The sequence below is a fragment of the Podarcis erhardii genome (assembly GCF_964252035.2).
Source record: "Podarcis erhardii genome assembly, chromosome: 2".
Lineage (NCBI taxonomy): Eukaryota > Metazoa > Chordata > Lepidosauria > Squamata > Lacertidae > Podarcis > Podarcis erhardii.
Genome location: NC_138498.1, coordinates 18,748,689 through 18,775,244, shown reverse-complemented (window position 1 = coordinate 18,775,244; position 26,556 = coordinate 18,748,689). Strand labels below are relative to the sequence as shown.

Below are 26,556 nucleotides of genomic sequence, written 5' to 3'. Positions count from 1 at the left end.
CATGGGACTCGAACCCTTGACCCTAAATCTCATGTTCTACCACCTAATCTACCTCTCAGGTTATTTTATTTAACTTGGGTTGGAGAGCTTATAAAATACTGTAGCATTTCTATAGACTCAATACCCTACATAATGTAAACACGTTGCTGGCGAGGCAATGTCTTGCACTTGGATTGCTTCAGCCCCAGAGTGAAAAGTACCCAGTAAAATATGGAGCTGTGGACAAGAGCATAAAAAGAGAGTGTATTTTATGTGAAGGCTGCAGTACTTTAGCAGCTTTAAGTACTGCAGCTCTTGTCTTTCAGTTGCTGTAGATTTACACTCTGATAAAGAAAGCATTCGAACAGTGGGACAGGAAATCCTGCAAATGAAAGAATTGCACACAACAGGCAGGGAAGTAATTTTAGGAGGCCTAAGAGGGTGTTGATCTATAACTTTTGCCAGCTACAAGATTGGCCACCAGCATCGCTAAACAGAGCTAAGCGCCTTTAACCCATGAATATCCCTTTTCCTTCCATATACAGCGGTACCTTGAGTTACAATCGCCTCAGGTTACAAATGCTTCAGGTTACAAACTCTTCCAACCTGGAAGAGTTACCTCGAGGTGAGAACTTTGCCCCAGGATGAGAATGGAAATTGTGTGGCGGTGGCTCAGCTGCAGCAAGAGGCCCCATTAGTGAAAGCATGTCTCTAGTTAAGAACAGTTTCAGGTTAAGAATGGACCTCCGGAACAAATTAAGTTCATAACTAGAGGTACCACTTTATACAATCTTTTTAATCATCTGTTGTGTCCCAATCCATCTACCTCTCCCAGTTTACCCATAATAAATCTGATGCCTGAACAACAGTGATGAGTACATGAGGGACCAAACATTCTGTAATGTTGATCTGAGTTGGGTGGCCAAATGAACAGGGGAGCTAAATCAACCACAAACAGAAAACACCTGACCTACTCCTACACCTTATTGATGTGCATAAATCACAAAGGGTGTCTCCCCCTGATCCTGAATCTTCCTGGGAGCAGGAGGACAGTATAGATTTGGAATAGTGGTTTGCAGAGGGGCATAGTTCAGAAGGCAGAAGCTGGGAAATACTTGGATGGGGAACAGCTAGGAGAAGAAACACTGGAAGAAAGAGGGTTAACAGATTCAATCTCGGGACAGCTTACCCCCCCCCCCCAAGTCACGGAAAGCTCAGAAAGTATCAGAATAGAAAGCACAGAGGGTACAAGCTCAGATTACAAGACGTAGGAGTGACGTAGATTAATAGGGATGCAGGGGGGATTTTAAGATCACCACAATTTCTACAAGATGTGTTCTCAGTTCTCTCACTTTGATTATTAAAGATTCTAACTGGTAAGGTATTCCTTTCATTTGATCTCTTATCTACTGCCACAGGGGGAGGAAGCCAATTCCCTGAAGCCCGACATATTCCTTGATTGCTGCTTTCTTAAAGAAGCCACATGAGTGCAATGTTTGTCAAAAACGGCATAATTCTTAAAGGCATTGCTAATTCTGCCGAAGAGGGGCTATACCGAGAAATAACTGGTTTTCCTCCACACCACCTGCAAGGCAACTTTAAAAGAAATGAACAATATAAACAGAATTAAAACAACTGACTCCGAAAATCCAGCAGTTTGGAGAAGACCATGGGTAGGCAAACTAAGGCCCGGGGGCCGGATCCGACCCATCGCCTTCTAAATCCGGCCCATATATAGCCAAGGAATCAGCATGTTTTTCATGAGTAGAATGTGTCCTTTTATTTAATATGCATCTCTGGGGTATTTGTGGGGCATAGGAATTAGTTCATTCCCCCCCCCAAAAAAAAATAGTCCGACCCCCACAAAGTCTGAGGGACAGTGGACCGACCCCCTGCTGAAAAAGTTTGCTGACCCATGGAGAAGACATTCCGCACTCAGGATGCCAGAACATAAAAGGCCCTGTCTGTGAGAGCCACCCACCTAACATCTGAAAATGGGAGCACCTGGAGCAGGGTCTCAGCAGATGATCTCAGTGGAAGACCGTGAGTTCATAAACATGGGCCAAAAGCTGTGTCAATAGCTAATAGAACGATCTAACAACACAACCATTTCCTACAAAACTTGAGCAGAACTGATTTTGGTCCCTCCCCCCCCATAAGCGAAAAACCAACTGGGCGAAGAGCAACAGACACAGTTCTTTTAATGTAAAACATTTTGATGAGTTTTATAGCTGAGATAACATCTGCATAAATGCATACGTTGTGCTCAAACCGTTGACTGAGATAATCAGGACGCATTTCCAAAGTCTTTGTGTGCGTTGTTTAAGGGAAACATATGTTTGGCAGTTTGCTTTCCAATAGTTCCTAAATAATAGTTTATGCTGGATGACTGATTACAGAATGTGGCTCATTCATCATAAGGATGACATCTGAAATCACATCTTCTTCTCATTTTTAAGGAAATAAATTAGCTCTATATTGGTGCCTTGACAACTGCTCTGATTTATCCCTTTAGATGCTATATATGGGCTCAATCTATAGCTCCTGGAAGAGTTAAAATATTATCTTTTTTTATTATAATCACCCCTGAGCTATTATTGCAGCTGTATATCAACAAGGAAACAAATACAGTATGAGGGACTATCTGTTCCCCTTAGACTTCCATCTCCGCATTAATATGTTCAATAAGCCGGTTGCACACTGGAACATTTATACTGTAATTTTCACTGTTTCAGATATAGCCAAGCGGGTGAGTGTCTGATAGTCATTTTAATCATCATATTGCTTTCCTCTTTTTCTCACTGTTGCTGCAGTATGAGAGACAATTTACAAAACACACGTTCGTTCTTCCCTGCGCTATCTTGATTTTCTCATCATTTACGCTATAATAAATACTCCCATGGCGGCAGAGCAACTGCAGAGCTGGGGAGGGAGGAGAACAGAACCACGTCTCCCAGCAAAAATAATTTGGTGGTACCCAGCCGCTGTTCACGAGGGCTTTGACATTTGCCCAGAAGGCGCTATCTTTGGAAACTCTCAACCACACTATATGCAATGTGAGTTCCCTTCCTTTTGTACAATCTGCTTGTTATTTTGGAGCCTAAGGGTGATAGACTCCAAGTCTCAGCATCCCCAGCTGGATTATCCAATGGTCAGGGGTGGTGGAAGTGGTAGCCCGGCAACATTTGGCCTCTCTATCCCTGCCTTAGACTGTGTTAAACTAATGGGCTATCAACCTCAGAATAGGGATGGAGAACAAATTTGATTCAGATGGTGCGCCTACTTAAGTCATACTTTCAGAACAACAGACTATGCTTTGAAATTCATGTGCCTGCTTTTCCAGTGCAGTTAAGTTCAGTATGTGTTGCACAAAAGTGCATATATTAGGGTAAAGTATGCATGAATTTGTGAAAATAACCTATGGAAATGCATCACAAGGGATCCTGCATTGCAAAAATGTGTATATGATGCAAAATTGCACACAACTGCATATAATCTTCTCTTCTGCATAACACATACAGTCAAACCTCAGCTCCGGAACGCCTCCATTTTGGGATGTTTCGGCTCCTGAACACTGAAAACCCGGAAGTGTTCCAGTTTTTGAATGGCTTCCGAGACACGTGTCTTTTTTCCCCACATTGAAATTGCTGACAGCCCTTTTAATTTTTGGTTTTTGAACATTTGGAAATGGAACGGTCTTACAGAATGGATTACGTTCAAAAATCGAGGTTCTGCTGCAGTAGAATTTATCCAGTGTCGTAGTGCCGTGAATCATGTCTATTTCCCTGTCCATGTCAATTGTTGTCTCTGATGAGGAGAGGAAAACATACACTGTCATGCTGTCAGGACATGGGGTAAGTACTACTCCATACCAGGAATGCAAGTTGGGGAACCTAAAATGGGAGTGCTACCAGCAGCTGGACTCTTAGGTCATTCCTGACAAGGTTTGGAAGGTGCTGTCCATTGCACGTCTCTTAATTTATCACTTTCAAATCTTCAATTCAGTTCTCTACATTTTGCAACATTTTTAAAAAATCCTCTTGAAAATTCACCAGCATTTTAATGCGGATTTCTCTTGATAAACACATTCTTATATGCAGTTTTGACTAAAATACACATTTGCCCGAGCAATTTCCCCTAAGATGAGGCATCTTTGTATGCTATTTTCTTTATTTCTGTGCATACTTTCCACTAAAATAAACATTATTGTGAACATCCCTTGGTTGCAGAAGCGCAATGCAAAATTCGGATAAGTATCAATTTTGAGGGACACCTGTGCTTCTGTTTGCTTCTTATTCTGGAAAGTGGACTTCAGGAAGATTTCCCCTGGTCCCCTTTGAGTTATATCTGTTGTAGCTGTAAGCCTCATCCTCATGCATAATAACGCTGGATGAATTGGCAAAGAGTACCCTGCATGTCTCTCTCTCTCTCTCTCTCTCTCTCTCTCTCTCTCTCTCTCTGTGTGTGTGTGTGTGTGTGTGTGTGTGAATTGGTTAAGGGAATATGAACTGGTTAAGAGCATCATGCTAAAGAGATCTGGGAGCAGTGACTTTTATCCAACACCCAGACATAGCACTCCACCAATGGAGACCTATCAGGGGAACCCCTATTTGATGTTGGTCATAAAAGGTAAAGTTAAAGGGACCCTGACTGTTAGGTCCAGTCGCGGACGACTCTGGGGTTGTGGCACTCATCTCGCTTTATTGCCCGAGGAAGCTGGCGTTTGTTTGCAGACAGTTTTTCTGGGTCATGTGGCATGACTAAGCTGCTTCTGGCGAACCAGAGCAGCGCACGGAAACACCGTTTACCTTCCTGCCAGAGCGGTACCTATTTATCTACTTGCACTTTGACATGCTTTCGAACTGCTAGGTGGGCAGGAGCAGGGACAGAGCAATAGGAGCTCACCCCGTCATGGGGATTCAAACTGCGACCTTCTGATCAGCAAGCCCTAGGCTCAGTGGTTTAACCCACGGTGCCACCCGCATCCCTTTGATGTTGGTCATAGCCCCCCCCAATTGGTTTTACCCTTAGATGTACTCCAAGCAGGTTGGCTGGAATGGCATAATGCCTATGCGAAACCATTCCCATCTGTATCCAATAAAATTTCTGGCCTATTTTACTCCCAAATTGTATGCCATTGTTTTGTCTGCTTAATTACTCTCTGGGAACTGCAGGGTCGCAGGTCTTGGCAGGCAATCAATAGTCCAGGAATGCAGTTCTATATACTATATCTATATAGGATCTATATAATATATCTATATTCTATTTCTGGGATTCAGTCCCATTCAACTTAACCTTGATAGTATTGCACCACAAAACAATTATTAACATATATATAGACACATGGATGGACATATGTGTCTACTCAGAAGTAAATATAATTTGGGTAAGCAGGCAGAGGATTGCAACATAAAAGGCTCTATACCCGGAGCTTCAAGAAAAGAGCAGATTTTGATTTCCGATGTGCGGAATGAAGAAAATGCAAACAAAAGTATCCAAGCCAGGAAGATCTAGGCAGGATACGCTACAAGCAAATCAGCATTCCTGAGAAGAGCAGCTGTGGAAGACCAGTAGGTGGCTCCATAGTCCTGTGACCAAATTTATTGCGATTCCCCCCCCCCCCCACTCTGTGCATCTTATACATAATAAAGTAGATACCATAAAAAGGTATAATCTTAAGATGTACCAGTGTGCCTCGTGCAACGTTACATGGAAAAGTCAAGAATATTATCCAATATTTATTTATATCCTGCTATTCAACTATCAAATGCTACCAAAATGGCTTGCCACAATCAGCAATAGTGTGTACACACTATACATTTAAAGCATGTAACTCCCCCCTCCCCGCAAAGAATCCTAGATACTGTCATTTACCACAGAGCTACAATTCCCATAGCCCCAACCAACGACAGATCCCAGAAGGCTTTGAGGGAAGTTACATGCTATAAATGTACTTTAAATGTGTGGGTGTGCACAAACCTAAATGAAATAACAAGAAAAGGGATTGGGGTGGAGGGGAACCAGGTAGCAGAGGGACTCTGGAGTGGCGGCTGCCTCATCTATGACAAACGCTGGGTGAAGCCTCCAGCACATTGTGGCCCTCATACCACATAGGGACTGCATGGGCAGGCAGCTTCTTTAAACTGTGCCACTGAGGAGAGCGCAGCTGCCCACACCACAGTTAGCAGGTGCCAAAGTCTCTAAACCAGCTTGTGTGAGCTGGAGACTGGAGGCTTGAAGAAGAGAAGAAGAGTTTAGATTTGATATCCCGCTTTATCACTACCCTAAGAAGTCTCAAGAGGGATGCGGGTGGCGCTGTGGTCTAAACCACTGAGTCTAGGGCTTGCCAATCAGAAGGTCGGCGGTTCGAATCTCCACGATGGGGTGAGCTCCCATTGCTCTGCCCCAGCTCCTGCCAACCTAGCAGTTTGAAAGCACATCAAAGTGCAAGTAGATAAATAGGTACCACTCTGGCGGGAAGGTAAACGGCGTTTCCGTGCGCTGCTCTGGTTCGCCAGAAGCGGCTTAGTCATGCTGGCCACATGACCCGGAAGCTGTACGCCTTCTCCCTTGGCCAGTAAAGCGAGATGAGAGCAGCAACCCCAGAGTCGTTCGCGACTGGACCTAATGGTCAGGGGTCCCTTTACCCTTTACCTTTAAGGAGTCTCAAAGTGGCTAACATTCTCCTTTCCCTTCCTCCCCCACAACAAACACTCTGTGAGGTGAGTGAGGCTGAGAGACTTCAGAGAAGTGGTCACCCAGCAGCTGCATGTGGAGGAGCGGAGACGTGAACCTGGTTCACCAGATTACGAGACTACTGCTCTTAACCACTACACCACACTGGCTTGATCAGCTGAGAAGTGGGCTTCCTTAAGGTAAAAAAAAAGTGGGTAAAGGACCCTTGTGTAGTTATGTCCAGTTAAAGGCAACTATGGGGTTGCAGTGCTTTGTCCACAGACATCTTTCTGGATCATGTGGCCAGCATAACTAAATTGCTTCTGGTGCAATGGAAACCATAGTGCATGGAAATGCCTTTTACTTTCCCGCCAGAGTGGTATTTATCTACTTGTACTGGTGTGCTTTTGAACTGCTAGGTTGGCAGGAACTGGGACAGAGCAATGGGAGCTCACCCTGTCATGGGGATTTGAACCTCTGGCCTTCCAATCGGCAATCCCAAGAGGCTCAGTGGTTTAGACCACAGCGTCACCCGTGTCCTTAAGCCTCCTGCTTCTCAGATGATCAATCCCCCTCTTCAGCTCGCATGGGGACAGGTGGGCTCCCTCTTCCTCCTGGAAGAAAGAGGTAGCCCACTAGCCCATGCCCATGCCAAGATGGCAGTGGATGAGATAGGCCTGCCAACTGATTTACATTCTACGTCCTTTTAAATGTGTTTGTGGGATTGGGGGGTGGGTTTATTGGTTTTGTTTTCCTTTTGTTTTATTGTGTATTTTAAATGTTTAAAATGGGACTCCGTTCAGAGGGTGGGGGAAATCCTGAGATCTCTGTATATGGATATATATCTGGGGTTTTTTTTAAAAAAATAATTTTGTATTGGTAAAATCAAATAAATTTTTTTCCACACAAAAAACTCAGCATTTTAAAAATGTTAAATCTTGTTTTCATGAGCTTCCAGTGGAAGGCATCCTCAGTCATGAGGAATACTGATCAGAACTTGGGTCCCTCAATAATCAAGCCAGCATTTTGGGCAGGTATTTTGGCTCATGGGTACTGGATAATCTCCCCTTTTCTGCAATGCATTTTGAAGCTGCCCCCTCCCCGGATTTTCAAACTCATGTTCTTAATGGCATAGTTTTGTTTGTTTTTTAAGCACACAGGCACAATAAATAGAAAGGACTTTTGTAGCCGAGCTGCCCAAGTGGTCTGTCGCATTTTCCTGCGGCTTCATTTGCTTTCCAGTAAACCTTTCTTGTATTACCTACAAGTGGATGGCAGTTACAGCTTCTGGGTTATTTCCTGTACTGAGAATACCAAATGTGTCCATTTAGTAAAGAATGTTTTTAATCTTCTGGGCCCAGAAGGAAAGACTTTTCTTTATCCTTTGTGGTTTGTACTGCCTGAGAGAGAAATGTCAGAGAATTAAATGCATGAACAATGACGCGCCGATAGCTAATGACCCAGGATTCACTGGGTCACAGCCATAGCCACGCTGGGAATTTTGATTGAAAGGCAAGGTATAAATCCTTATCACACCTGCATACATACATACATGAAACTCCTATGCCTGTCAGTTGCTGGGACTTCTTTTAAAAATAAAGGAACAGCACACATTAGAGTGAGGATGAATGTAAGCCGTTGATAACTGGCTATTGTGTCACTTAAGAGTGTTTTAGCAAGCAGCCAGAAACACCATAACCAGACACTGGAGAGACCTGTCAGGAGTAAGCATGGACCAATGGTACCAAATAGTATGGGAAACAGCCCTACTAGAAAAATTAACTAATAAACTGAAACTGACACGGGGACAAACAGAAGAAGACACCTTCACCCCGGTATGGCTCCCCTTTATCACATACACAGCCCAACAGGACAATGACAATAATCCACCAACAGCATACAAATCAATATGGCTAACCTGATCCAAAACACCCACCCACCTCACTCACACACGAAAACAAAGATCATCACAGCCAATCACAAACAAACAATCACATCCTAGGCCAACCCCAACCTCTCTCACCACCAAAGGAAGACAAGTGAACAACACAAGCACACTGACACCAAACTCTACATACACTAAGCATAATAGAAACACCGCTACCCGACCCCACCCCCATCCATCTCCCCTCCCTCCACTCCCTTTCTTTTTTCCCCTTTTTTTTCTTCTCCCCCTAATGCCTCAACAAATGAAACGGATTTGTAAAAATGTTACATGGAGAAAAAAAAAATAGGAGGCATTACACTCACACTGTAAAACAAGAAAACCCTAAATAAAATATTTTTTTTAAAAAAAGAGTGTTTTAAACCTCCAAAACACATAGCATACTGCACTGAAAATGGAAACTGGATACATAAAAATACCCAGATCATAATGAATGCATTTTCATATGCTGAGCTTTGAATGGGCAACTTGAGTTTCAAATTATTGCTCATGGCTGGGAAACAAAACTGCACAACTGATCTGCTCCAGTTAATTTTGGTAGGGTATCTTTCAAGAGCCTTATTTCCTGATTTGTTCATGAGAAGTCATTTTCATCTCCCTGATCTCAAGAAAATATAGATTTCTGTTACTTGAATATTATTCTACACATGAAGTAGATTTCATTTAAAAGGCTTAAAACCACACAACTACTTTTTGAGATTGCCTGTCACCCATAACCAAGGCACAATTTAGATGCTGGAAATTCTGTTTCTCTGCTGGGGAAGCAGTTAAGTGTGTCTGTATCTCGCTCAGTTGTTTTTAACAATTTTCATTGTTGATTGTTTACAAATGTTTTTATTGCATTGCTTTATCCCTAGTGTGTTTGCCACGCTGGGCTCCTTTGGGAGAAGGGTGTGATATAAATTTAATAAATAGTATCAATAAATAATGCTTTGCTTCAGGGGTAGCTAATGCCCCAAAAGAAAGGTTGTCTGCTTGGAATGTTGGTTGCCCAATTATTCCAAACATTTCTGTGGTCATATGAGTACCCCGGTGAGAACATAATCTATTTTCTTCTGAAACCCTGCTGTGTATCCGTTTGTTTTTAAAAGAGTAGTTCAAAAATATTACTTCGCTGAAAGTTCTCTCATTTTAGGGTTCTCATAGAACAGATGGGAGTATAAAATGTGATTATGGAGTGAGATCAAATTTAACCAGAATGAAACTGTGCCAAAATATTTCATAACCCACCAGTGAAGAAAGGCGATTCTCTGCATCGCAATTTGGAAATAGTAGACAGTCAGAGTTCTTAACATGAACAGTGGGCTTCTCTGTAGATACTCTGATAGTATGTGGCTTAGGCTGCAATCCTAACCCTGCTTACCTGAGAGTAAGCATCATCCACTTCAATTAGGAATTACTTCCAAGTAGATGTGGCTGGGATTCCACTGTAAGACTTATTCAACTGCTTACCTCAGCTGTTGGTGTGTGCCTGGGAAGAAAGTAAGCTCTAGCGGTTGAATTGTAGTCTTAGGATAAGTGAGTTCTCTCACACAGATTTGCTCTTCTTCTCTTTAAACCATCAAACTAAACAATAGCTATGCCTTGTTATACTTGCTGACTTTGCAGGAACATTACGACTTGGGGAGTTGAGCACACTCCCCCGCAAATGAAGGACGCCATAAATAACCCAATAACTGTAGATACTGTGTGTCCATTGGTGTAGGCAATTTTCTTGACCCTTCCTTATGTCCAATTCTATACCATTGTTATTGGTGCACAAACACTTGCACAAGCTGTTGCTGTTGCTGTTGTTATATTTATTGAATTTATATACGCAAGCTAGGTAGAGAGGGGGAAAGATGCTTATTGCATCCTCTCAACCACAACTGGCATGGCTAGTTAGTAAGGTAAAGGTAAAGGACCCCTGGACGGTTAAGTCCAGACAAAGGTGACTATGGGGTTGCAGCGCTCATCTCGCTTTCAGGTCAAGGGAGTCGGCGCTTGTCCACAGACAGCTTTACTGGTCATGTGGGCAGCATGACTAAACTGCTTCTGGCACAATGGAACACAGTGACGGAAGCCAGAGCACACGGAAACACAGTTTACCTTCCCACCCACTATTTATCTACTTGCACTGGCATGCTTTCAAATTTCTAGGTTGTCAGGGGCTGGGACAGGGCAACAGGAGCTCACACCGTCACGGGGTTTGAACTGCTGACCTTCTGATCAGCAAGCCCAAGAAGCTCAGTGGTTTAGACCACAGCACCACCCACGTCCACGGCTAGTTAGTATGCAAACAGCATGCAGCAGTGGACAGCATGGTAGGGTGGAGATGAAAATCTGACCTCCTGGTGGGTGAGTCACTGATGCTTACTTTGAGGGGTGAGGCAGCAGGGAGGGCGGTGCAGTGCAAATGAACCAGCAGGAGTGCCGGATTGGCTCAGCTGGTTCATTTGCACCACACCAACCTCACTGCCGTCCCACCCCTCCCTGTAAGTAACAGTGACTCACCTGCTGGGAGGACTGCATTAAAGGACTGTGGGCTCAGTTGAACTATGAAACTGGATAGAAATCCCTAGGCTCAGAATGCAGTCAGAGAAACTCCGTTTTTGAATTCCCCTAATGCTAACTGTGGTGGTCCCGTGGGCTAACCGAGAGGCGAGGTCTGAGTCCAGTCTAAGGTCAAAGGTGGAGGCAGTCCATAAAAGTTGAAGCTGGATGCAGGGCAGGGAGTCGGGTGAGGTCAGGAGCTCCGGCAGGATAGCAGGACAGGGTTCAGACTGGAACTGACAACCAACGACGTTGCTCCCGCAACCTGGGACTGGGGCTGGCTGGCTTTTATCTGCCCCGTGGCATTAGGGCAGCCCCGATCCTCAGGTGACTCGCCTCTCCTAGGTTGGAGGCGAGCACTCCTCCTGTGGGAAATTAGTTCCCTCCACCTCTCTGCCCTGAGCCTCTGCAGCTCAGGAGAAGCTGGAGGGTTACTGGACCCAGAGGCAACCTCAGCTTCCCCTGACAGGGCTGAGAGTGGAGTACCTGCAGGCAATGGGTCCTCCACCCCCTCAGGAGCCAGAGCAGACTCAGCTGGTGCCTCCACCTGAGGATCCAGCACAGGTGAGGACCCTTCAGGCTCATGCCCCAGCCCCGGCTCAGCTGGTTCTGGAGGCAGGGACTCCTGTGCAGGCTGGGATTCCTCAGGTTCAGCATCCAAATCTGAATCCCAGGCCATCACAGCTAACTATATGTGCTTTGCACCTGACTCTGGTTGGTTGATCTTGGGAATCTAAGAAAAAGTGAAGTAATTCAAACAAGCTCAAAGTCTGCCCACTACAAGCACAGACTATGCCGAGATAGATGATCTGATGATCTGATCTGGAAGCTGCCTATGTACCTAGAATTCCTCATGTGCAGAAGTTGTTTGGGAAAGTTGGGGTGCTCCATGGATATCTGAGAGTATGGGGAAACAAGGTAGACTCTCTGTAGGAAATGGTGGTTGTTGGGATCCATCTGTCTCAAGAGACAATTGAGTGTGCCTCTGAGGGTGAAGTCAAACTGATGTTGCCTGGGATACGAGCCTGGGCAGTATACATAGAGTATCGGGCTGCCCAGGTGACAAGACCTCCCCATTCGGCCTCACTGATGTGGTCCAAAGGAAAGCAGAGCAATACATTTGGCACCAGTTGGGCTGCAGGAGTTGCCAGAAGGAGGTGTACAAGGCATCATGCAACTACCTTAAGCACTCTGCCCTGGTTTTGTGTAGGGTTTACTCGTTAGCGCTTTCCTGCTGCTGAAGGTATCCCACAAGGCAGCGGAGGTTTAGGATCAGAGTTTTCATTCTCCTATATGGGCAACCTTCCCAGATTGACAAACTCCATCTGCCCCTCCTTTCCCTCTGCAGCACCTGTAGAAAATGCCTTCTTGACCCTTGGACCCACTGTCAGATTGTCTGCTCAATCCATCAGAGCCTGTCTTCACATGCAGGGGAAGTCCCTAACTCACTGAGGGTTTGAGACCCATCAACTACTCTCACCTGGTTTTGTTGTTGTTTAGTCGTTTAGTCGTGTCCAACTCTTCGTGATCCCATGAACCAGAGCACGCTAGGCACTCCTGTCTTCCACTGCCTCCCGCAGTTTGATCAAACTCATGCTGGTAGCTTCAAGAACACTGTCCAACCATCTCGTCCTCTGTCATCCCCTTCTCCTTGTGCCCTCCATCTTTCCCAACATCAGGGTCTTTTCCAGGGAGTCTTCTCTTCTCATGAGGTGGCCAAAGTATTGGAGCCTCAGCTTCAGGATCTGTCCTTCCAGTGAGCACTCAGGGCTGATTTCCTTCAGAATGGAGAGGTTTGATCTTCTTGCAGTCCATGGGACTCTCAAGAGTCTCATCCAGGACCATAATTCAAAAGCATCAATTCTTTGGCGATCAGCCTTCTTTATGGTCCAGCTCTCACTTGCATACATCACTTCTGGGAAAACCATAGCTTTAACTATACAGACCTTTGTTGGCAAGGAGATGTCTCTGCTTTTTAAGATGCTGTTCCCACAGTGTGGGAGCTGTCTCATGCTTACAGCTTCTAGGAGCCACAGGTGAGAGCTGAATGGAGGGTGGGGGACCAAAGGTAGAGAAACTACCCAAGAAGGAGCCCAGGTACTCCCCTTCTCCTAACATCCCATACACTCCTGTAGCAACTGGAGAGTCGGGTTTTGTACACTCCTGGTATAAATAAGTGGACTTGCTTTCCAGGGGTGAGATGGGGAAGAAGATAAACATCTCAGACATCTGAGAAATTTCAGCTCAGCTCCAATAACACATATACAGCTTCATTTATGCTTGGGTGGAAGCAGAAATGGATCAATCCAAAGAATTACGAAGAAACAACATTTCTGTGTGAAATTTGTCTCACCACTTCTTCCCCCATAGACTCAAGAGCCTGCCGATCCTTTGATAATAAATGTGGATTTAGTGGGGAGGAGGGATTTTCTTCGCTTTCTTTGGATAGATAGAGAAATAGATATGACTGCTGTGGAGGGAGAAAATAGAGTCAACAGTGGTCTAAGTGCAGGCAAATCTCATTAAGAACAAGCTGAATGAAGGTCCATTATGCCACTCTGGCTCGGAAAATAGTTCATCTAGCCAATCAATATTTTTCATATTGTACTGAGTGTCCAGACAAGAACAAGCATTAAGCTCAGGCTTATTGCCTTCCCTTTGAAAACTCCATTTGGTAAAAAATCGAACATATGATGCTTGTTTACTGAAATCAGATAGTTGCCTGGATATGCAACGTCTTTATCTAATAATCAGTCAGCTATCGGCTTCAGCCTATGTATTGTTTTCATGAGCATGTAATTTACATGGTGAGTCCATCCTTGTGTATATTTTTGTATTTTGGCCACTTCTGTTGCATCCCCATCAGTCATCACTCAAAGCATCATTTTCCTTCACTTAAATTAAAGTACTTTTTTTAAGGATGTTTGCTTCACTTGCAGGTACTTGCAGCCCAATCTCAAAAATAAGCCCCACTGCTAAGTTGGTGTTACTCCTAGGAAAGTGACTTTAGTATCACAACTTTACAATGGGACTTAATCTCTGAGTAGATATGCATATCTTAAGATTGCACATAGAGTGATTCATATGCATGCATATTTTACTAGTTTAAAAAGAAGGTGGCCTAGGATCAAAGGTTTAAAATTCCATGTAGTCTGTAAACAATTTTGTGATAATGTCTATACTTTGGAGTTCGGGAAAAATGCTTCTATTGAAATCCCTGTCCATTTTTTTAAAAAGTGCTTGACACAGTACACCAATTTTCTCTAGAGTTGCAGCATTAAGAGGTCTGATTAAGAGTAAACAGTTAATGTACAAAAAATGTGGAACCGTTTTGACTGGCTGCCTAAACCCAGTGAGCGTAGCCAATTTAGCACCTTGTATGCCTGCTTCTGGCAACTCCTGCAGCCCAGCTGCAAGGGACGTGGGTGGCGCTGTGGGTTAATCACAGAGCCTAGGACTTGCCGATCAGAAGGTCGGCGGTTCGAATCCCCGCGACGCGGTAAGCTCCCGGTGCTCGGTCCCAGCTCCTGCCAACCTAGCAGTTCGAAAGCACGTCAAAGTGCAAGCAGATAAATAAGTACCGCTCCGGCGGGAAGGTAAACGGTGTTTCTGTGCGCTGCTCTGGTTCGCCAGAAGCGGCTCAGTCATGCTGGCCACATGTCCCGGAAGCTGTACGCCGGCTCCCTTGGCCAATAAAGTGAGATGAGCGCTGCAACCCCAGAGTCGGTCACGACTGGACCTAATGGTCAGGGGTCCCTTTACCTTTACCTTTTTATGCCTGCTTCTGGCAACTCCTGCAGCCCAGCTGGTGCAAATGTATTGCTCTGCTTTCCTTTGGACCACATCAGTGAGACCAAGGGGGGGGGGTGGTCTTGGCATCTTGACATCCCAGGACCTCCATGCACACTGCCCTGGCTTGCACCCGGGAGCTTTTGGTTAAGTCTTCTTTCTGGATGTGATTTTCAAACTGTCTTCTTCTGCGAAGGTTCGAGGAAGACTGTTGTTCAGTGGCAGAGAATCTGCTCTGCGTGCAGATAGTCCCAAGTTCTGTCCTTGGCATCTCCAGGTAGGCTGAGAGAGTTCCATGTCTGAAACCCTGGAGAACCACTGCGGGTCGGTATAAAAAGGTAAAGGACACTTGGATGGTTAAGTCCAGTCAAAGGTGACTATGGGGTTGCGGCACTCATCTAGCTTCAGGCCGAGAGAGCTGGCTTTTGTCATGTGGCCAGCATGACTAAACTGCTTCTGGCGCAATGAAACACCGTGATGGAAACCAGAGCACACAAAAATGCCATTTACCCACCCCCCAATACAAATTAGACCCTCAAGAAAACCCCCATACTCGGACCCATGGGTGACTCTGGGCCAATTTTCAATGATAGTTTTTCCCCAAAGGTTTTATTTGTTTGGGTGTTTAGTGCATTTTTAAACATGTAAGCCATTGCTGTATATTGTTTTAAATGTCTGCTTTGCTTTTGGGTCCCATTATGTGTTTTACAAACTGGTCTCCGACCGTAGTAATAAATTATTATTATTATTATTATTATTATTATTATTATTATTATTATTATTATTATTAAGGTAGTGATAGTTGCAGAAAGGAAGGATATGCCTAAATATGAAACAAATTAATTTAAGAGCGAGTGCATTTTTGCTGAATATTTTAATAGCTAATATTTGGCCTTGTTTCCCTAACACAAACTGTCTTCATGGAAAACAAAACCTTATGCAAGAAAACAATAGTGTGCTGTATTATACTTGCAATGAACAATGTTGAAAGTCACTCCCACTATCCTGAGGCCCTTCTGCTTTTTCTGCTTTTTTAAAAAGAAAAGAAAAAGCTCTTGCCGACAACAATAGATACATTTAAGAGTTGCGTTGAAATCATTAAGCATTCACAGTAGCATTTCAGACTCATCAAATAGGAATATTTGGTTTTGAATTTGAAGAGAAATGGCTTCACTGAGAATACCAGATGGGTTAGCGCTGATTTCCAAAGCTTTTTCATATGTGAATGGATTGTAGGGTTTTGATGCACTTGCTTCAGCCATTTAACTCATTTATTCTTTACACTTTTAAAATCCTGTCCTCCCTCTTAAGGAGAGTAAGGTGAAATAACATTAGTCAACCCTCCTGCTCATTTATCTTCACAACAACCTTGTGAGGTAGGTTAGGCTGAGTGGCAGAGACGGGCCCAGGCCACCCAATGAGTTTGATGGCCGCGTGAGGATTCAAACCTGTGTCTCCTCAGTCTTAGTCTGACACACAAGCCACTAACTGTTAGTTACATTATTGGGGGTCAAATAGAGTGGTGCATTGGTTTGGAGGTGGGACGAGGAGCTAGGAGACCAGGGTTCAGTGAGGACTCTGCCATGAAGCTCACTAGGTGACTGGCAGAATTGTGGTCCTTGAGGTCCTCAGGATCCTCAGAGTCCCAGATTGTCTTTTCCTGCCAGAGACCACCTGATGAGACCATGACCAGTTAGGCTTAGATACTATTCTCAACACAAGACCTGTAAGCTAGTCTGTTTCCTATGATGGAGTCCTTCCTATCTATAAAAGTTTTCTCTCACAGTGGTTTCCTTCCCTGACCCTTGCACTTCTCCTTATATTTCTCCTGGTTCACTTACTAACCCAGGCCTGTTTCCTTACGCTTCCCTGTGCCTTTATCTCTCATAAATTTATTTTTCTTTTCTTTTTTTAAGAATAATTTTTTATTAACCGACCAATCACATCAAATCAAACCAAATTACATAAATTCCAAATTACACAGCCGAATTTTAAATTTTTGTTGGGGGTACCCATATTTCAAATTCCGAAGGGGATCCAATCAACTTCTTGCTTCTTACTGCTGTTTTAATGTCCACAAATCTAACCTTATGATGTTCACAGTACTATCCAGTCCTTTCTTATTGTTTTCCCACATCTCTTGTTGTTATTTTCATACATTTTTCCTTTCTCTTTATGACCTCTGATAGTCTCCGCAAGCTGGTTAGAACAGTTTGTAATCCTGCGTGGATATATATATTTTTTTATCCAATAGCCATATCCAGACGTTTTCCATATAACATCACTTCCATACATCAAAACAGTCTTAGCGTCATTAATCTTCACCAATCTGCCTCCTTTCTCAAAACCTCTGAGGAGATTCACTAGGAATGCAGTCTAAAAACAAGTCCGTTCTTCCTCCCGGCTATAAATCCTTTGGCAAGATGGCGACTCCGAATTAATTGCTGCGCCATTCCCAAAAGCTCTTATTGCTTCTCAATCTGCATAAAGCATACTTTTGGTTAAAGTTTATCTCCACACAGACCTTAATCATCCTGCTTGGGTCAGTTCAACCGACGATTCTAATGAGGAGGGGTTCTTGTAAATCACATAGAAGGAAAGTAAAAAAAGGTCCCCCCCATTCAGTCCCATTGTCAACATACCCCGCCTTTGGTGTATCTTCATCGTAAAATATTCCTGTTTCTCCAACCCGTCGTCTTCTTTCGCAGAGGTCACTTAAATTAGCAGACTTCACTCCCCTTCTTCACTTGAAATATTTGCTTCTTTTGTAATTAATTATTCCAAATTGCTGCAGCTAGTGCATGATCAGAGACAGTGTCCAGGAGAGCCGAGGTCCACATGGGGGCATTCTGCCTAGGGCCCTCACCCCCTTCTTTCGAATTAGGGGGTGATTTATGGGCACAGCAGGCAAGGGCAGTGTTCCCCATTTCCTTGGGGCAACAAGGGAGGCTGCCTACTCCCATAACAGCTTCTTAATTACCCCGTGTGGGTCAGAGAGATGGTATTGTTGGCCATCTTCCAATGCGCCCCCTAGTGGCCCCCTCATAATTTTATTTTTCTTTCCCGGAGTCTCCGATTCACTTTCCTTGTCCTGTTTCCTCTCGGTAGTCTGTAAAGTCTTTAGATACCTTCCCATTCCATTCCCTGTACCTCTCTTCCTGCATCTTTGCGTCTTCTCACTCAGGTTCCAGAACCTTGCCTTTTATGAGATTTCTTTGAAAAGCTGGGTGATACTCCACTGTCACCTGTCTCACTTGTGTCTCATGTAAGCTAGCAGGGAGAGGAACAACACAAAAGGCAGCAGCAGCTCCTATGTCTTCCCATCAGTGACCTTTGGCCAGCCACTGTCTCTTTGTCTAAGCTACCTCACAGGATGGTGGTCAGAATAAAATGGGGAACCCAGACTTCCAGTTTGCCGCATAGTGGAATAATGGGGGGGGGGTCCGGCACTCAGAGAAGGACTCCGTTGTCAGCAGGGAATGAGGGGAAGATGTGAGGGCAATGCGCAGCCCAAAACACCCAAGAAGAAGTCTTGGGCACAGTGAGGACCTAGCAGTGTCATTTAGGGAGTTTGCGGTCTCTTCGACCCACTGTGAGGAGGGACGGAGAGGGGGTGAGAACTCAGAACACAGCAGCCCACAACGAGCAGCCCTGAGCCTGGTCCGCAAAGTGGTAAATTCTTCAATACCCCAAACAATGAACTATATTTTTTGGAGGAGTTTGGAATGTGGAGAGTGAAGAAAGGGGGTAAAAAGGAGGTCCCCTCTTATTTGGCTTAAAGGAAATGCATGACAAAGACTTACAAGAGAGTTAAAGCAAATGCTAGTCTATGGGCGGAAAGACAGTCAAAGGAGCTGGAACAGACAACACTCATGGGGGGAGCTGAAAGATCAGCGTTAACCAGCCTAAACATAGACAAAAACAAATGCAGCTGCACACTTCCGTATGTGGGCTCTGTTGGAAATGGCTTCTCCAGGAAGTGACCTCTCCAGATAATGAAACGACTCTTCTTATCTCTGCGGCTGTGATCTCCTGGGTCACGCAGATGCAATAAGGCAGTTGAATGCACATGCATACTCCCTCCATGTCCCTCCCACCCACTCCCTTCAGGTGGTCCCGTGCACTGGCAACCCACGCTATGCCACTGAACACTCAAACACACAGTAGAACCTCTGTTGTCTGCTGAATTCATTAAATTGAAACTCTGCCATGTCCTTGCTTGCACACACATTGACTCCCTTCCATCATTTTTGTTTGCAGCTAAACCATCAGCTGTACCGTGGCGACTGTATATCTGCATGATTAAATTGAAAAACAGCGATAACAACAGCCCTTTTTAAAGCCCCACATTAAATGGATCAAAACATTCCACCCTGAGGTTCCTACGTGGAGCTTTACATCAATGAAACTGAACATGGCTAAGATAATCACAGCTATTTCGGATGTCAAAGTTTCAACAGGTGGTGGTGGGGGGAACCCTATGTGCAAACAAACACTATCTAAATGTGCTAGATTTTCTGTTGTTTTTTTGTTTGGTCCCTTGGTTCATGTCCTTGCGCCCTATAACCTATTTTTAAAGTGACTGTCCCATAAAACTGACTAGGAGCCAATATAGGACCCAGTCATTATACCAGGGAGAAAGATATTAGGTTAACCCTTTTGTTGATACCCAAGGGTTTGATGTTCAGGGAATGGGAGAGGGTTAAAAAAAAAATGTAGCTCCCATTTAGTAGTGTAAAATAGTACATTCCAGGAAGGACTCTGCCACACTGATGTTGACGAATGTGTTCTTCAGCCTGAAGCTTTGTATTAATCATCAGAGCTCTGTTTTATTTTATTTTTTCGCTTCTCTCTTAGACTTAGATCCAGCCCACACATTAAGATGTGTCAGAAATGGGGGGGGGGGGGGAGTGCTATGCTATATCAGCCAGACTCGCCCACACTAAGTAGCATATTGATGTCTGATTCTAATAACCTCAGAAAACAATTCACTGAAACATGCATTTGGTGTTGTTGTTTTTAAGCCTTTTAAACTTTACTGGCTCTAAAACCAGTATTCAGTAAGGATGTGGGTAACACCCACACAAGAAATGTACCTAGCCCTATTGAGATTCTAAACTAACCTCAAAATTCTTCATTTATTTATTCCCAACTGGAATCTACTGATTTGTTGATTAAATTTGGTGGCAATAAAGGAATGTTTGACTTGTTGACCCCATCTCCTGTCCACAAGATAATCTTATCAGTGTTCTTTTTCTGTTTTCTCCAAAATTTATGGGATGTCTTTCTTTCAGCTTCACGTTGCAATTTCAGTTCTGTAAAAATTCTGCAGCACTCCAGTCTTGCCATTTTACTCAACCGTGTTGAGTATACAGTATACTACTAATTAGAAGGGCTTATCTTTGTTATCTGCATGGAAATGAACAGTTATGCAAATGAATGAATGGTTAAAATAATGAATTGGGCCTATCCTTATAAATATCAGAGCTTAATAAGATTCCATTAGAATCTAAGAAAATAAATACAACTCTCAAGTGTTCCAGGTCTCAAACCAGCATCTTCTTGGAAACATATATGGGCAAGGAAATTGTAATAATGATACAAGATGCTACACACACACACACACACACAAACACACACCACATAAGCTTGTGTGCATGTCTGGCTCTATGACAGTGTTGTGTGACCACATTGCTTTAAGGCTTATATGTTTCCTAGCTGGCTGCAATTTTTTTAAGTCACTAAATTTGAAAGAAGCTTTTGCTCCTTACAACAGGCAACAAGTGAGCAAGGAGAAGTTAGTGAGCCTTAAAAAAAAAAAGAAGCCTTTCTTCCAACTTTCCCCTTGAAAATTTTCACCTGCAAAAAAAATATATGGATGCAGCCTCAATCAAATCTAGTTTTAAGAATCAATGATCCCTCTAGAAGCAGCATAAGAAAATCCTTTCCAAAAGTATAAAGAAGAAATACCGTCCCTAATCACACTAGATCATAACAGAGGCACTATCAAAAAATAAAATATTCTTCATAAATGAGCCTGTTTCTCAAGGCTAATGCAGGGATTGAGAAGCAATGCTGTACACAGGCAAGATTTGCTTGCTATTTTATATAAATCTGGAACTGCAAGACTGCATCAAAACCCTAGAGTGGATATTTGTTTTTAATCCCAATATTATTATTATTATTTGTGTGTGTGTGTGTGTGTGTGTGTGTGTGTGTGTGTGTGTGTGTATATATATATATATATTGCTTGGAATACATGCTATATAATTGCCTATAGTGTATTGCTGAGGACTTTGTTTGCCCTATAAACATCTTGCTATCTGTCATAATTACAGGCTCCCTGTCCCCTCCTTTCCTGTTCCTTTATTTTGGTGAGGTTTTTAACATTTCCCCCTCCCCTCTTTTGATATTACACCTGGACATATCTCTGCGCTTCACTTTCAGATATCTCAAGCCTCTAGTCACAGCTGATTCAAGTTAATACAGCAATTTAATGTTCCCATTGCTGTCTGTGTAGCAGCTATTGTAAGGAAAGAGAGAAGGGCAATACCAAACACTTACGCAGCATCCCTGCAATAATTTATTTATTGTAACCTCCATGGACCAGAAAAAGATTGCAGGGGGGAATGGGGTAATAAGAATGCTGTTTTCTCTATTGTTCTACATCTCTATTGCTGAAGCAGTAGTAAGCGTGGGCAGGATTTTTCTGAAAGGGGAACACAGAAGGAAACAGTGCTATTTTGCATTTTGGAGTGTAGCTCCCACCTTTTTTTCCATAATATTCATATTTCTGGATTGCGATGTCAAATATCCTTCAGTTACTCTCTCTGTGGATTTGGAAACGGTGTCCGATACAATATTTGATTTCAATGCATCATTTCCAACTCTTGATTTGCGTCAACACGGTATCGCTGATGTGCAATGCTATTTGGGAACATGGCTAACTCAGGGATATAGGGGATGACATGATTTCCCTCGCTCTGTTGTTTTGTTGTTCCTCTGGTTTACTCTACTGTGTGTTCACTCCTCCTGGATTATGGTTTAACAAGGAAGCATGGGAGACGGGTGGCTCTGTGGTCTAAACCACTGAGCCACTTGGGCTTGCCAATCAGAAGGTCAGCAGTTCAAATCCCCACAACGGAGGGAGCTCCCATGGCTCTGCCCCAGCTTCTGCCAACCTAGCAGTTCGAAAGCATGCCAGCGCAAGTAGATAAATAGGTACTGCTGCGGAGGCAAGGTAAATGGTGTTTCCGTATGCTCTGGTTTCCATCACTGTGTCCCGTTGTGTCAGAAGCGGTTTAGTCATGCTGGCCACATGACCTGGAAAGCTGGATGAATGCCGGCTCCCTCAGCTGAAAGTGAGATGAGCGCCGCAACCCTATAGTTGCCTTTCACTGGACTTAACCATCCAGGGGTCCTTTACCTTTACCTTTACCTTTACCTTTAACAAGGAGGTACTGGAACAGTTCTCCACAGCTTTCAGCTCCCTCATTTCATTTGCACCCAGGGAGGAGGCAAAAGCAGGAGTTGCTCATCCCCCTGAATGATCCAGTCCCCTGACTAAATATGCCCAAAGCAATATCCACACAATACATTTGTAAGAGATTACAAGTGTCAGAGCAATCTGAATCCCGAATCCAGGTCCATCCCCTCTTGTTGGCTGTTGGAGTCTCTGCCACTTTGAAGGCACCTGTCAGGGACTGGGCAGAGGAGGAATGGTAAAGACCACCTCCCCAGCCTGACCCTTCCAGAGAAGAAGAAGACAGTTCAGAATTACATCAGGGGTTTGAGGGGGTCACAGCTCAGAGGAAGATGAGGGGGAAAGTTGGGAAATCATGGGAGAGGAGGTGTAGCAGCTGGCTGACACGTCACTAGAAAGCATTCCAGACCCACCATCTCCCAGCACCCGGTGAGCCTTAAAAGTAGGAGAGCAAATGGCTCAGAAGCAAAGGACCCTCAGCAACACCTGTAGAAGAGAGGACGAATGAATGAATGAGGAAGTGGGAGAGAAGGGGATTGGAGTTTTAGCCATTATTCCAAGAGGCTGCATTCCCAAGCCTCTCTCTGTAAATATTTAATAAAAAGCAGATGGTAAGGACTTTTCCTCGTCTTATCCATTCCTGGCAAACTGTTCGTGGGGTTTGGTTCCCCTGCCACCTAACATAGCAGAAAAGCATGGCAGGGTGCTGGTGGTTTTCATAGGAAGTATCTTCCAGGTACGTGTTTTTATTTGTTTCTTTGTTTGCCTACATGCAGTATTTTCTCCCCAAGAAAAATAGGTGCAGGAACACACAATGAAGATGTTACAGTAAGTCACTGGGCGAATCGGGGCAGCCCTGAAAAGATGCTGCTTTGACAACTACCACATTCGCCACCTGCAGAGTTGCTGAAAACGACAGCAAGCTGTCTCCCTAGCTGTTTTGGGGGGTCGCCCTTGGTTCTGGTGCAGGTCAGATAAGTGGGCCCCCATCACCCTCGTTCTCTTAATTTCAGGCAGATGGCTAGGGCAGCTCAGAAGGGCCCTTGTACAAATGCACATGTGTGCAATGGTAGAGACCTGACTGGAAAGCTTAAAGCCCAACGCTGCTACACAGGAGAAGGATTGAAGTAAATGAAATGCAAATTAATAAACTACTAGATTATATTGAATTGGCCAGACTAACAGAGGCAATCAGGGACCACCCCAGACAAGAATTTCAAAAAGAATGGGGAAAATGTAGAGAATATTTTATCAAGCAGTGCCCCCAAATAACCACCTGGACTTGTTTCGAGCAATTCCCACAGGAGGATTTATGGTTCTTAAGTTACAATTTGAGATAACCAATAATCATCATCTATACAGGAAACAGTTTATAAGAAGTAAATAAGGAAGCCGTGTACAGGATAAAGGAAGTCTTTTATTTCTTTTAATGTTTTTTCTTTGTTGTAAGTCTAATGTTGTTAAGTTTGTTTTGTTTTAGATGTTATGGTGGTGGATTTATCTGTTTTAGTTGTTGTAGTAGATTTGTGTTGTAAATAACTTCAATAAAATTAAAAAAAAAGCGAATTGACACCACCTTGTAGCTTGACCAATCATTGCTAGGAGCAGCTAGGTACTAGACAGAGTCCTAGATCTAGAAAAATGTAGACCCTTGCATGCTGGCCAGCTTCTGTTTTGACTTGAAATGTTCATTTGGGGCTTCTCAGAAGGACGTAAAGGGAGGAAGCGGGTGGAGACAGTGACGGCCCGCAATGACACACACCAGAGAGGTGCAGAAACTGGGCTGTGGCATGCTCCGGCTGGGAAAAAAAGCACTGCATACATGTGTTGCCCCCATCAAACTTTACAGAACAGATGTGGTTGCCTTGCTGTAGAAATACCAGCTTCTCATCTTCTCCTGTAAGGCATGAAGCAGCCCTGAGCTACACAGAACACTGTGCAGAACCAATTTGGAGATGGTCATTTAAAATGTCCTTTAATGATGCGGCCAGTGTGAAGCAGTTTTATACGGCTTTGATTTCAGTAGCCGAGACTGAAGCAATCCTTACATTTCCCACTGATGAGATTTCATCATACATAACTTTAATCGGATCTTGCCACGTATTTGGGTAAAGGGCAACTCTGCCAGGGTTTTCAATTTCAAGTGGCAATTGTGTGGTGACAAATTCTTCCCTGGAGTAGCTCCATGGACCCCTTTTCATGCGGGTGTCCTTTTCTGAGCAAAGCAGTCTTTTGGTCTTTGTGTGAGTTAAGACTGAAAGCTCTGTTACTCTGGATAGCTTTGGTTGAACGCCTATAAGGTGTGCCAAGCTAGTATTCCTCTACTGAGAATATTTTTTGGGTTTGGGGGCATTGCATCTTCCAGCAAAACATTTTTTTGACCAAATGGTGCCCTGGGAATTTTTGGCACCCTCATCCACTTGATTGAAAACCATTATTATTATTATTATTATTATTATTATTATTATTATTATTACAGCCCATTTCATCACTTTGCTGCACAATTTGCTTGTGTGATTTAATCCATGTCATAGGTATAAGGCAATACATTTGCATGCATGGATCTCATTGCAATCATTTAAATTCACTCACATGCACACCCTTGAACAAGTAGTGTAAATGCTCTCTCTATCTCTCTCATATATATATATATATATATATATATATATATATATATATATGACAGAGAGAAAGAGAGAGAGAGAGAGAATACATTAGCACAAAGCTGGCCATGCAGGTCAGTATGGCCAGCTTTGCAAGTGAAGATAGGATCACAGAATTGTAGAGTTGGATGGGACCAGCATTGCAGGAATTTTTTTGCCAGCATGGGGCTCGAACCCATGACCGTGAGATTAAGAGTCTCATGCTTTACCAACTGAGCTATCTCAGAGGCTATATTAATATCATTGGTGTCGATGGTTGAGTAGACAGCCTGGGTGCCCTCCCACGCCGCTGCCCCAAATCCACTCCCTAATGCTTCAGGCAGTTTCCTGCACTGCTTGCCATAAATCCAGCCCTTTCATTTTGGAATCAGAAAAGCACACTGAAAACAAAAATGATCTGGATGGCATGCCCTGGAAAACCATTGGGAACAAGTGCAGAGCACAGGGAATCCTGCATTCTGAAGTCAATAGGCTGCAGGCCTGATCAGTTGATGGGCTGGGTTAACACTGTGAGCCTCTGGGAAGCTCTGTATTGGAAGAATGGGATATAAGTAATCTAGTCAGTAAATAGATAAATAAGAGGAGGAAGAGTGCAATGAAGATAGCATTGGCAAAAATAGTAAAGGGACCCCTGACAATTAGGTCCAGTCGTGGCCGACTCTGGGGTTGCGGCGCTCATCTCGCTTTATTGGCCGAGGGAGCCGGCGTACAGCTTCCAGCTCATGTGGCCAGCATGACTAAGCCGCTTCTGGCAAACCAGAGCAGCACACGGAAACGCCGTTTACCTTCCCACCGGAGTGGTACCTATTTATCTACTTGCACATTGACGTGCTTTCGAACTGCTAGGTTGGCAGGAGCAGGGACCGAGCAACAGGAGCTCACCCTGTCACGGAGATTCAAACCACCAACCTTCTGATCGGCAAGTCCTAGGCTCTGTATTTTAACCCACAGCGCCACCTGAGTGTTACTTTACACTCATCACAATTTTATATTTTTAAGTGAATTTCCAAATTTGAATCTTGGAACCAAAATTCAGATTTCAGCAGAAAAACTCAGAAGCACTTGGTTGCTGAAACATGACCTGCCAGTTGTAAGTGCCCTTAATTTCAAAAGGTGTTGAGGTGTTGAGTTTGTAGGCTTAAATATAGGCAACCTCATTTACCACATAACACTAGTATTTCTCCCCATGCTTTACTGAAGAGGAGGAAGAAAATCACCCACCCTCTGACCTCCAGTCACCATTCTTGCCCACACAGGTTCAAACAAGCATCCATGGTTAGCTGCCTACATACCCAGTGCCCTTTCCTTGCTGCCTGTCTCACACTGATATAATCTTTTCAACACTACTAGATTGTAGGTGTATTCATAAGCAGGTCTTAGGCTAATAGATCCACCAGAAAATTCTTTTTTTCTATATAAGAGTGTGGGTTTATTCATCACTAGCTTGGAGCTCAACTCACACATCTACTGTGCCCCTTGGCATGAACACC

At 43.9% G+C, this 26,556-nt stretch overlaps 1 long non-coding RNA gene across 1 annotated transcript in view; it reads right to left on the bottom strand.

Annotated features, from left to right (window-relative positions):
* LOC309335148 overlaps nt 1–6,819 on the bottom strand; it is a 91,626-nt gene extending 84,807 nt beyond the window's left edge. Inside the window, exon 1 of the long non-coding RNA XR_014153396.1 lies at nt 6,634–6,819. This is a non-coding gene — a long non-coding RNA (uncharacterized lncRNA). The remainder of the gene's footprint in view (nt 1–6,633) is intronic.
* Between the last annotated feature and the right edge of the window lie 19,737 nt (nt 6,820–26,556).